At 37.2% G+C, this 14055-nt stretch overlaps 1 pseudogene; it reads right to left on the reverse strand.

The window, feature by feature from the left end:
* Positions 1 to 782: 782 nt before the first annotated feature.
* Positions 783 to 2032, reverse strand: LOC101638547 (annotated as a pseudogene).
* Positions 2033 to 14055: the final 12023 nt, after the last annotated feature.

Here is a 14055-nt window from a genome sequence, read left to right on the forward strand (position 1 = left end):
AACTCAGTTACTTTATTACTAGTAAGGTGCCTACTTAAGATTTGATTTTGCACAGTATGGGCCTTTAGTGCAGGTATACTGTTGCTTAAAAACAAAACAAAACACAGACAATGGCTGTTTTACCTAAAAAAAGGCCTAATAAAAACTGGAATGTTTAACTTTAATACACATTAGTGTGGTAAAAACATTTCCAGTGTTGATTTATTGTGAGTTTCTAGTAAGTGAAATTAACTTTTTCAGTGGGGTTAGATTGAGGCACAGATTCTGTATAAAATATGTTTTTCTCATGGATGCAAATATCTACCGTTTTCTAGAAAAAATATTAAAGATGGTGAGTATGTCAAATTTAACAGGTCTATATTGTTGCTTTATACAAAATGACTCCAGATACAAATGTACTCTCCATATAGCAATGATGTCCCCAGACATGGGTTATGTATTTTCACTGCGGGTGCCTAGAAACGATCCTTGTTGCTTAATATAGTAATTCTCATTAAGTCTTCGCAGCACATTTGCAAAATGTTGCTTTTGATACAATCCTCATAATAAACACATTTATAATCATAATTTATAAATATAAAACTCTCTCTTATACATGGGTTTCTGTGGACTTGTTTCTCTAAAGTACCTAGACTAACACAATGGCTTCTAAAACTTAGGCTTGTAGAGAAAGGCTTCAGAGAAGAGTTTTTGTTGCCGCTGTAATAACGCAATGAAGGAACTGTTTCAGATATTGTTGAAAGGCGGCCTATCCTGTAGTAACTTCTTCAATTTAATTGCCATCACCCGGAAACAATGCATTTCAACTTCTGAACTTTTGGTTTGGAACACTTACTTGATGAATATTCAGTTAAACAAGTGGATAAAAGTTCTTGCCAGAGGATGTACACTGGTACAGATAGGAACTGAAAATACAGGGAATCCAGGGCAGATGATACCTTCAGGACCAGTGGTGTGAGTGGCGAAACAGGGAGGGTAAAGGGAGAGTGGGTAGGAAAGAGGGAACCGATTTCAAGGAACTATATGTGACTGCCTCCCTGGGGGATGGACAACAGAAAAGTGGGTGAAGGGAGACATCGGACAGGGCAAGATATGACAAAATAACAATTTATAAACTATCAAGGGCTCATGAGGGAGGGGGGAGCGGGGAGGGAGGGGAAAATGAGGACCTAATGCCAGGGGTTTAAGTAGAGAGAAAATGTTTTGAGAATGATGTACACATGCGTTTTACACAATTGATGTGTGTATGGATTGTGATAAGAGTTGTATGAGCCCCTAATAAAATGATTTAAAAAAAAAGTTCTTGCCAGAAGGTCAAATCTCTCCCATTTTTTCTTAGAAAGTTTCTGAAGACCTACTCCTTTTGTTAATTGTATACACTCTGGTCTTGGATCCCAAGTGCTATGCTAGATAATGTCAGCACAGGGTGGGGGCGGGGGTACTGTAGAAAGTAAAATCCTGCAGTGGCATGCCTTAAATTGACCACCCGTCTTTCAAAATTAAGGCAGTTTCTCCTTTCAAGTGGTAGGTTCTCTTGAATGAGTGAATAATAGACTGGCAGAAACTGAAAGTCAGTAACACCTTTGACTTTCCAACACACCTTCTTCAAAGCAGTCTTTTCTAATTTCATCAAGTCTGAAGCTGTGAATCTATAATGGCTAATATGAATCAAGTCATTTGCCAATGGGATATCCCTCTCTGTTTCTATTGATTTTACAGCCAAATACAAGCAACTGAGTCGAACACACCCAAGGTGCTTGCATAGTACCTTCATTTTGGACAAAAATATGTCCAGTCAATTCATAGCTAAAGAAAATGTTTCTGTGTCAAAGACAAAGGACTGAGTTAGACTAGAAAGTTCTTTAACTTCAAAGTCACTTATACTTGCAGTCATTTTGAGGCTGTTCTTGTGAACAGACTCAATTACTCTCACCCCGCTGACCTTTGACTGACATCTAGACTCCAGTTCCAATAAGGTATTCAGCTGGTGTAGTAGTTTCTGAGTGTAAGTTGTTGCCAGTACTTCTATCATGAAGATCACAACAGCAGCTCCTCAGCGGTAACTACCCTCCCCCGACCTGCTCACACCTCACCCTAGGATATCAATCCTAAAGGGCTCTGAGGTGAGTGGAATAGCGGGACAGAGGGAGAGGCCTAGGGAGGAAAAGCAGTACTGGGTGGAGGTCTCCACAGAGCCTCAGAAATGAACCTCTTTCTCATCCTTTTAATGAACATTTTCTTTCTTTATGAATGATATTCTTGATGTCTTTTCATAGTTCATCAGATCTTCTGATGCCAAATCTGTTGTTGAGCTCTTGTGGAAATTCAGGTGGGATAGTCTCCAGGTTGTATTTTGTCTCTCATGGACTTGCCTTCATTTTTTTTTCAGCCTGGTTTTTGCTGCTGATATTGAGCTTTTCCATTATTTCTTCCCACAGATGTAGTCAATTTTTTGTGCATTCTATCTGGAAAAGTCCACGAGTCTAGTCACCTTTTGTGTTGTTCAAAAAAGGTGTTTGCTATGAACAAGTCATTGATTTTTTAAAATGCTATCATGTGATCTCCAGCTTCATTTTTATCACCAAGTCCACGCTTTCCAATGACTGTTCCTTCCCCTTTATTTCCAACCTTGCATTACAGTCACCAATAATTATCAATGCATCTTGATTGCATGCTTGATCAAAAGGTGACTGAAGTCCTTGGTGTAGTTCATTTTCTTCATCACTAGCTTTTGTGATTGGTGCATGAATTTAAGTAATAGTTGTATTGATTGGGTTTCCATGAAGGCAAGTAGATATAATTCTATCACACTCAACATTGTACTTCATTATTGATTTGGCAAAGTTCTTTTTGACAATGAATATCATGCCATTCTTCTTGATTGTGTCATTCCTGATATAGTAAATCCTATGATTTTCTAATTCAAAATGTCCAATACCAGTCCATTTCAGCCCATTAATGCCTAGGGCATCAATCTTTATGAGTTCCATTTTATGTCTGATAAATGCTAATTTTTCTAGATTCCTACAGTGCAAATTCCAAGTTATGATCATTAACAGATTTTTGCAGATGTTTCTCCTTATGTTGAGTTGTGCCCCATCAATAAATGAAGATCCCAGAGGCTCCACTTCTAGGGACTTTCCTTGACCCATTTCACCCTGCTAACTCAACTCTGAGAAATTAGCTCCTTTTCCATCATATTTTGAGTGCTCACCAACCCAAGGGACCCATTTTCGGACACTGTCTCTGATCATTTTCTGCTTCCATTCATTAGGCCTTCAGTATCTGACAAAGTTTCAATTCTATGCATACACTTTTCAGTGGCTCATTCCTCTCCAGTAGGGAGCAAGGTCCTTCTTTGTTGCCTGTTCTTCGTCTGGAAGCTCCACTGAAAGCTGGTCACTTTGACTGACCCTACTGGCACTGGAAATACCTGTGGCATAACTTCCAGCATCACAGCAACACACAAGTCACCACAATAAGAGAAACAGGAAAGGTGTTTGACAGGGTTGTATCCTCTCACCATATTTGTTCAATCTGCATTCTGGGACAATAAGCAGAAAAGGTGGTTTATATGGAGAAGAATGCTATCAAGACTGGAAGAAGGCTTATAAACAGCCTTCCATGTGTAGATGACATATCTTTCTTGCTGAAAGTGAGGAAGTTTTGAAGCACCTGTTAATGAAGATCAAGGATTTCAGACTTCGGTATGGATTGCAACTCAATGTAAAGAAGATCAAAATTCTCAAAGTTGCACCATTTGGTAACATCATAATAAATTGAGAAGAGGTTGATATTGTTAAGGAATTAGTCTTGCTTGGACCAACAATCGATTCTCATGGAAACCAAAAGACATGCTCTATTAGATAAATTGGCTGCACAAGACTGATTTAGATTATTGGTAAACTAGGATAATATGAGGATTCAGATGCTCCTGACTCAAGTCATGGTATTTCCAATTGCCTCATATGCATGTGAAAGTTGGACATTAATGAAGACTGTCAAAGAATTAATGCATTTGAATTTTGGTGCTGGAGAATGATATTTAAAATACCATGGATTGCTAAGAAGATGAACTCATCTGCCTTGGAAGAAGTTAGAGTGCTCTTTAGGGGGCAAGGATGACAAGACAACATGTCCTACACATTTTGGACATGTTGTCGGGGGCACCAGTGCCTGGAGAAGGCCATCATGTTTGGTGAAATAGAAGGGCATTGAAAAAGGAGAAATGACCTCAAATAGATGGCTTGACACAGTGGCTGCAACAATGGGTGCAAGCATGGGACTAATTGTGGAGATGGCAAAAATCCAGACTGTATTTGGTTCTGTTGTGCATAGAGTTGCTATGGGTCAGAACCGATTCTATGGCACCCTATAACAACAAATAAATAAATCACATGAAATGTTAGGTACCATATTGGCTGTTCCTCAATAGGGATGATTAGATATACTTCATGATATTTCCTAAAGTCCAAATTTGAATGCCCCCAGTAATACAAAAACAAAAAGAAAACCTCATCGTCTTTATATATGTCTCATTTGTGGGCAGTACTAATTCTTTACAATAGTATTCATTTTATTTAACTCTTCCCCTAACGTACTTATTTGCTCTAGATTTTTTCATTCAGAGTAAAGATAACACAAACTGCTTTGTCATATACAACTTTTCCAATATAAGAAGATAAACTATTTTGTCCTTGCTGAGTAACTTTTCTCCTAAAACCCAGGTTTAAACTCTTTACATTATTAGCTCATTGTCCAGACTAATTTCCTCTGGGTGAGCTCCACTGTATCAGTAGCATTTTATTTTGTCAATATTTCATTAAAATCAATTATGCACAAATTAATTCAATAATACTCCCTAATTATTGATTGACAATAAATAGTCTTGTTCTGCTCTCTGATGACTATAATACTTTGGGAATTTGTGTTCAATTGGTCAGTTGGGGTTCTGATTTGAGATCAAATTAAAGAAAAATCACAATACATTTCATTTTATCTACTATTATATTGAGAAAACATTGGAGTTTGTGTGTGTGTGTGTGCATATGCCTTCTCTTTGACACATGCATATTTATTTCATATGCTTGAAGAAGAACTGCTAGAGTATTGAATGTTCATATTCTGAAAACACTTTTATGTTTTTAACTCAATATCTTGCATGCAAATCTAAAAACAGAACACTTCAATCAGCAAGTAAGAATGACAATTTCTGAAACATTATCATAGTGATATGTTTCACTATGAGTGAAATATAATGAGTATCTTTGTAATTAGGTGTGTTAAGTAAAGAAAGAACAACAGTATATTTACTTTTGTTGTATATGAACATATTTCAGTTGTTTTCTCCTTATTGTAGGCTACATGGAAACATGTAAAATAGTCTTACTCATTTTATTTAGCTATGCTCAGATTATTTGAGTTACCTAATTTGAATATAACCACCCACAGGTCTGAGATTTCAAATGAACCTGATGGTGTAGAAAATTGGCTTGAAAGAGGCAAGGAGTCCAGATGTAAATGTATAGGTGTAGCATCTGTGGTTTCAGTACAGACATATTGCTGATCTACTTTAAGATAATCAAACTCCCAACCTAGTGCTTATAAATTAATTATGTTTAGAACTCTTATAGAAAGCAAAATAGAACTTAATACAGAACTTGAGATGTTACAGCACATTCTCTTCTTTACTTGAAAAGTATAGGTAAAATACAAATTCAAAGAATTCAGATGGTATTTAGATCATGTGTGGACTAGAAATATAGCAATAATAATTCAATGAAAATCTTTCAATAAGATATATTTTTAGTCTAAGGACTGAGCTCTTAATCTTAATGTGAATATGGACAATTAATAAGGAAGACCATGGAATAATTCATGCTTTTGCATTATGATGTTGGTAAAGAATAGTGAATGTACTTTGAGTCGCCAGGACAAACAGATCTCTTTTGGAAAAAGTACAGTTAAAATGCTCCTTAGAAACTACTATGAGTCCGTCTCAGCAATTTTTGACAGGCCATCAGGAGAGTCCAGTCCCCTGGCAAATGTCATCATGCTTGGAAACGTATATTACATATTTTATATAGAGAGAAACAAGATATTCTAAACCACATAGATGAGTAAAATATAGCTCTCTATATCTATATCTATATCATCTATATCTATATCTATATAATAACTTATAGATCCATTGGATCCATTGGCAAAAAATATGTTTTGGTACATTACTGAATATCAAAATAAGAGTTTTGGAAATTTAAGAAGTAGAAGTTTCTTAGAAAATGTTTGTGATGCTGGTGATCCACATCAGAGAAGGACGTAATGCCGAAGTAGTAATGCCGAAGCTGATTACAATACTCCTGATGCTATTGGGTGCCTTTGTGTCAGCTTCTCTCATAAGGAGTCTATGTAGAACAGAGGAACACAGTAGCTCGTTGGGTGCCACATTTTTTCCTCACACTCATTGTTATGTTTGAGCCCAGTGTTGCAACCTCTGTTTCAATCCATCTAATTAAGGGTCTTCATCATTTTTCACTTTCTACTTTCCCAAGCATAATGACCTTTGCCAGTGACTGCAGTCTCTTGATAATTTGTTCAAATTTCCTGAGACGAAGGCTTGTCACGCTAGCCTCTAAGGAGTATTCTAATTGTACTTTCTCTAGGAGAGATTTGTTTGTTCTGACAATTCACAGTTCTTTCACAATTCTTTATCAACATCATAATTCAAATGCATGGATTCTTCTGTCATCTTCTTATCAATTGTCCAGCTTTCACATATGTACCATAGCTTGAGTCAGTCACACCCTAGTTCTCAATGTAACAATATCTTTGCTCTTTAACATTTAACAATCCTTGTGAAACAGATTTGCCCAATGTAAGATGTTTGATTTCTTGACTGTGGCTGTTATGAATATTTACTGTGGATCCAAATAAAATGTAATCCTTAACAATCTCAGTCTTTTCTGTTTAATGAGAGTACCTATTGTTCTAGTCATGAGAATTTTTTTTCTTTATGTTTAGTGATAATGCATATTGAAAGCTTTGATCTTTATCAGTAAGTACTTCAGGTCTCCTGTGTTTCCAGGAAGTTGTATCATCTACATTTGAAAGATTATTAATAAACTAACTTTTTCATAGTGTAATTTTCTAAGATTATTTTCTCAGCACACAAGTTGACTATGTATGATACAAATATGTAGCCTTGATACATACCTTTCCTAGTTTTAAACCATCTGATATTCCCTTGTTCTGTTTAAATTACTATCTCTTGGTCTATATAAATTGTCCATATGAGCAAAATGAATTGTTTTGAAATTACCATTCTTTGAAGTGTTATCCAGATGGTTTTTATAATCTACGCTCTTAAATGTCTTTGAATAGTCCATAAATCACCACTAAATATCTTTATGCTTTTCTCCAATTTCAGGCAATATCTATTTGACTTCAGATAGGTCCCTGGTTCCATATCCTTTTCTTAATCTGGCTTGAATTTCTAGTAGCTTCCTGTCTATGTCCTGCTGCAACCATTTTAAAATGATCTTCAACAAAATTTTACTTTATGTAATATAAATAATCTTGCTTTGCAAGTTCCATATTCTGTTGGTTTACCCCTCTTAGGAATGGGATGGATCTCCTTCAGGCATTTAGTCAAGTAGCTTTTGTACAGATTTCTTGGCATAGACTAATGTGTACTTCCAGAGGAACATCAATTTGTTGAAACATTTCAATTGGTATTCTGTCAATTATAAGAATCTTGATTTTTATTTATTTAGCTAATGCCTTCAGAGCACCTTGAATTTCTATCAGTAACCTTTTTAAAAAAAATCATATACTGTTTCTTGAAATGTTTGAATGGCAACCAAACATTTTTTGGTATTTTATCTCTGTGTATTCTATCATTTTATTTTGATGCTTTCTGTATCATTCATTATTTTGCCTATAGAGTGGCTGGAAACTTGGATTTTTTCTTCAGTTCTTTCCATTTGAGATATGTTGAGGATATTCTTCCTGCAACTCTCATTGACAGTAATCATTACACTGAAAATATCATGATTATTTTGCATTAGCCTGTGGATAGTATCTCCACTACATTCTGTTTGAAGTAAAGACTAGGCTTCAGGTAAAACAAGGAGCTCAAATATTGGGGAACGGTCTTAGTCCTATTTTCTGCCTTAAAGAAAGAAAAATATGTCTGGCAAACATATAGGTCTGATATCAGTTTATATATCCCTGTGGAAAGCTTTCATGAGCTCCATATTAACATATTTCAGATCATTAATTACAATTTTTTTTTCTGATGAAAATGTATCTTCGAACACAAGTATGGCACTTGCAGGTATTAGCATCTTAACCTTCTTAGAAGTAGTACCCCTAACCAATCAGTGGGTCAACTAAAAGTGCCCTCCCTTCAGTGATTTCCAAATATATCTTAGTGTGGCATCATCATCTAAGAATAATTGCATATTTCTACCAAAAGACCAATTGTTTTTAAACATCATTAGTGTGGTTTTGTGTGTCTAGATTCTCAGTATTACATAGAAGAGGTAAAAGTACAAAAGTCATGAAATACAATAAATGTCCTTTTTTGAATAAATTTTGAATTGGAAAATGGCAATATGAAAATATACATTTTCTAAGACTGTCAGTGCAGTGGCAGTATTTTGGAGCAATTAGTTGTTCCAGACAGCAAGAAAACTACTTTGGAGTTATTGGAGACACGAGCGAGCGACAACTTTAAGGAGCTTCTATTGTCTGAAGGAGAGGGAATTGGAATAAAAAAAAACTACTACAATTGATTAAAATGCACTGCCTCTCCCCGCCAAGGGAGGAGGGAATGGGGAGGGAGGGGTAAAAATGAGGAACTGATGCCAAAGGCTCAAGTAGAAAGCAAGTGTTTTGAGAATGATGATGGCAAAAAATGTACAATTGTGCTTGACACAATGGATGGATGGATGGATTGTGATGAGTGTTGTACAAGCCCACAATAAAATGATTAAAACAAAAAATACACTGCCTACAAAAAATCATATGATTTAGACCAAACCCAACACTGCCATTGATTCAATGCTGACTCATAGTGACCACCTGTGGGTTTCTGAGACTGTAACTGTTTACTCAGAGTGCTGGCTGTTTTGAAACCTGCTATATGGATCTCAGCCCAACCAAAGTGTAAAGAACATAAAGGTTAAAAAGGTTAGCGTTCCCTGTGAGACAAGCTGAAACACACAATCTAAGCTCTATTTCAAACAAACAAATGATCTGATAAAAGAAGAAAAAAGGAGGAGGAAAATATATTGTGTTAATTGTTAATATTTGATTAAATATTAGGGTTATGTATTTTAATAAATATTTGGCTTATGCGAAAGTGCTGAGGTGTAGAGTTGGCAGTGTAGCTACATATGTGAACTAGTCATAGTAGAGGTGATTGGAAAGGATAAAAAGATAAGAGAGAAAAGGGAACCCTAGGGATGCAATGGTTACTATGTCTGGCTGTTAACTACTGCAAAGGTTGAAGGTTAGAAGCCACCACTATTTCCAAGGGAGAAAAGACCTGGCAAATTTCTCTTGTACATATTATACCCTTGGAAACTCCACAGGGGAATTCTACTCTTTCATGCTGAAGTGCTCCAAGACACAATGACAACATCGAAAATGGAGGTGACTAGATTCCTGATTAGTTTCCATGGTAACAAGAAGGGTGTGATATTCTGAGAGGTTTAGAAATCCATCCATATATCTTGCAATGTCCCTTTTACATATTTATGAATATCTGTAAAACTTGAAGCTCAGATACACTGACATTGAGTTGATTCTGACTCTGTAGGACACAATATATCTGTTCTTGTGGGTTTCTAAGACAGCAAATATATGGGAACTGAAAGCCTCATCTTCCTCCCACGGAGCAGCTAGTGGGTTCAAACTGCTGACCTTGTGGTTAGAAGCTCACGACTTAACCCCCTAAGACTATAATAAATAATCAAAATATGTTTTTATGTCTATTAGAAGCTGAGTTTATATTTCTATGAAGCTGAATACTAGGCAGAACCAGACCTTTAATCACTGTAAGACAGCTCTTTGAAGACACCCCCAAACTCTCTTTATTATCCTTTCTGATGATTAAGGAGATTTTGTGCGTGCTTCTTCAGCTATGGCAACAGATAACCTGTCCTTTCATAAAACTGATCTTGAGTTGGCAGGGAGTTTGAAGGAGGGAGTTGGTTTATCTGTGTGCTTGGCTTTAACTGAAAACATTGGAGATTTGAAGCCACCAGTGTCTCCACAGGAGAAAAGACCTGGCAATTAGCTCTGGTAAATGATGGTTTAGAATGTTTTCAAGAGGAAGCAGTGGATAGGACACTTGTGGAAGGATATGGGGGAGATAAAGACTACCCCCATTCACATCAATACCCAATCAAATGAAACTGGGGGAAGAACTCCTGATGCATTCCTAAATCGTGTCTTCCATCTGTTTCAAATGAGTTGATTGTTACGTTGTGGTGGTGGTGTCATCCAGTGGCTTCCAACACACAGAGACTGTGCACAACAGAATGAAACCCTGCCTGCTCCTGGGCCATCCTCTGCTTAAGCCCATGGTTGTAGCCACTGTGTCAACCCATTTATTTGAAGGCCTTCCTCTTTTTTCACTGCCCCTCTACTTGATCAAGCATGATAACCTTCTCTGTAGACCTGTGCTCTCTACAACATTGTCTAAAGTATGTAAGACGAGTCTTGCCTCTAAGGAGCACTTTGGTTGTATTTCTTCCAAAACAGCTTGGTTTGTCTTTTTAGCGGTCCATGACACGTTCAACATTACTCTCCAATCTGACAATTCAAATGTATTGATTGTTCTTTGGTCTTCTTTAACCAATGCCCAACTTCCACATGCTTCTGAGGCAATTGAAAATGCTGTGGCTTGGGTCAGATGATTGTTATAAGAAGTAATAGTATCAAAATATCTTTACAAAGATACAGTTCAATGAGTTTACTGGTGAAAAAGTGAAAAAAAAAAAACAACCCCAAAATTTGGGGCAGCTACACATAGTTCAACTTAGAGATTTAATTAATTTCCAAGAGATCTTTTCACTGCAGAGTTCAGATGACATGATCAAACTTTCTAGATAGCATGGCTTCCCTGTGTAGTAGAGCTTAAATTCTGAGCACTAGGTTGGCAGAAGGCTAACTGACCGGATGGCAGTGAGTGAGTATAGTAGTGAAAGTCCTAAATATACTTGCAGAAACTCTATGTGGATTAAGCTGCCATTTAATTCTCTCTGACCAGTAACCAGAAATGCAAAATTCTTACCTCAAGCAGAATGCATTAGAAATTGGAATTCTACCAACCCAATAATCAGCCAAGAGAGAGGCTGCCTCCCTTAGATACTTACTTGGGTAGGACTCTGATGGAGATTGGGATACTGGACTCACATGAGTCAGGCTATGACTCTTGGTCCTAAAGCCTCGGGCTAATTTTTAAACTCTTTTATCTAGTATACATGTCCCAGTCCTGGTCTCATTCTCATTTCTGTAGTCCTTAAGCCACTGGTTCCCTGTAAACTCTTGGATGCCATTATGACCTACTGCTGATAATATCTCACGCCTGGATGATCTGGCCTCGTCTTTGCCTTGTGTTTTTCCTGTTTGTGACTGTGGTTAAGTGTCACTGTCATTTCTGTTGGGTTCCATCAAGTCCGTTCCCATTGAGAACAATGGAATGAAACACAGGCCAGTCCTGCACCACCTCACAACTGAGGCCATTGTTACAGCTACTGTGCCAATCCATCTCCTTGAGGGTCTTCTTCTTCTTGCTGCCCCTCTATTTTACGAAACTTTATGTCCTGATCTGGAGTCAACATACTCAAAGGACATGAAATGACATTTTTCCATGCTTTGCCTCTGAGGAACATTCCGGCTGTGCTTTGTCGATGAGTGGGTTCTTTGGCGGTCGATGGCACTTTCAATATTCTGTGCTAGCAACATCATTCAAGTTCACAAATTCGTCTTCCGCCTTCCTTATTCAATGTCTGACTTTCAAATTCATCTGATGCAGTTGAAAATATCGTGGCATGGGTCAGGTGCAATTTAGTCCTCAAAGTGACCTCCTTGATTTTCAACAATTTAAAGAGGACTTGTGCAGCAGACTTACCTAACCCAATGCGCTGTTTTAACTCTTGATTGCTGCATCCGTGAGCATTGATTGTGGATTTAAGCAAGACAAAATTCCTGATTACTTCAATAGTCTCTGTGTATCCTGATATTACCTATTGGTCCATGTGTGAGATTTTAATTTTTTAGACAATGAGTTGTAATCCATCTTGAAGGCTGCTATCCTTGAACTTCATTAGCAAGTGTTTCAAGCCTCATTCTCAGTTTAAGCAAGCATGACTGTGTCATCTGCATATCACTGGTTGTTAAAAGCCTTCCTCCAACCCTGATGCTGCATTCTTCTTCATATGAGCCTGCCTTTCTAATTATTTGCTCAACAGACAGATTGAATAATTATGGTGAGAGGATATAACCCTGACATACACATTTCCTGATTTTAAACTATGCAGTTTTCCCTTTCTGTTTGCACAACTGCCTCTTGATCTAGGTACTGGTGACTCATTAGCATAATTAAATATTCCCATTCTTCTCAAGGTTTTCCATAGTTTTTTTAATGTCCCACAGGGTTGAATGCTTGTCATAATCAATAAAACACAAGTAAACATCTTTGTGCAAAGGCATTTTTTACAGTGTGGATCAGAGCTGATTATGAATAATATAGCAAAAAATGGGAATTCTAGATTTTGCTCATGCAGAACCTGTACATAAACCAAGAAGTAGACCCTTTGCACAGACCTAGGGATACTGTATGATATAGTTTAAAATCAGGAAAATGTGAGTCAATGTTATATTCTTTACCATATTTAATCAACCAGTTTGCTGTGCAAGAAATCCATAACCTGTATTTTCAGACAATCACTATTTTGTTGTCACAATAATAATACATTTTCTAAAATTCTATATAAATTAACTCATATCATGAATATCTTATTATATTTCTCTAATTTAGCATAGTATTTTTAAAATTTATTCATGAAGTACCATATATTACTCTGTTCTGTTTTAGTGCTGGACACTATACCATTATGTGATGATGTGCCTCACAATTTTCTATTCAATAATTGAATTGAGATTGTTTTCAGTTTGGGGCTATTATAATGTTGCTCTGATTAATCCGTAAAGCATCTAGCATTAGTCACTGCCACCCAATTAATTCCAACTCATATGGACTCTATAGGATGTAGTAGATATAGCTTTTGAGGTATCCAAGGCTGGATCAGAAAGCTTCATCTTTTTCCCGTGGTGTGTCTGAACTGCTGACCTCACCATTAGCATAACCCACTGTACTACCAATGTTCCAATTTTAACTTCTAGGTTCGGATAGAGGATTTCTATGTTTTTAGTAGGTACTAGGAGTAGGAAAGGAGCCCTGCTGACATAGTGTTTACACATTGGACTACTGACTCTAAGGTCAGCAGTTTGAAACCACCAGTCACTCCTCAAGAGAAAAATGAAGGTGTCTACTCCCACAAAGAGTTACAGTCACATAAATCCACAGGGGCAGTTTTACCCTGTTCCTGACCTTGTGAGTCAGAATCAAATCCAGGACAATGAGTGAACAATGGAATGCCAGAAATCAAATCTGTCTTGGAAGAAGTACAACCAGAATACTCCTCAGAGACAAGAACGGTGACAGTCACAAATTTTAGACATGTTATCCGGAAGGACTAGTCCTTGGGTAAGGATATCATGCTTGTTAAAACAGAGGGGCAATGAAAAGTGGAAGCTCCTCCACAAGTTGAATTGACATACTGGCTGTCATAGTGGCTCAAATACAGCAATTGTGATAAAAGGTTTGCTTTGAGCAGGAACCCACTCCACTGTAGCTAACACCACCACGACCACCACCAAGGAGTTGGGTAAGGAACCCTGATGGGTAATGGATTACACTTTGGGCCATTAACTCCAAGGTTCACAAACAGCAGGCAGTTGGCCAACTTCTCCATGGAAGGA

This window comes from Echinops telfairi, unplaced genomic scaffold (genome assembly GCF_000313985.2).
Source record: "Echinops telfairi isolate 266 unplaced genomic scaffold, ASM31398v2 ScPeMD7_7475;HRSCAF=8513, whole genome shotgun sequence".
Classification (NCBI taxonomy): Eukaryota; Metazoa; Chordata; class Mammalia; order Afrosoricida; family Tenrecidae; genus Echinops; species Echinops telfairi.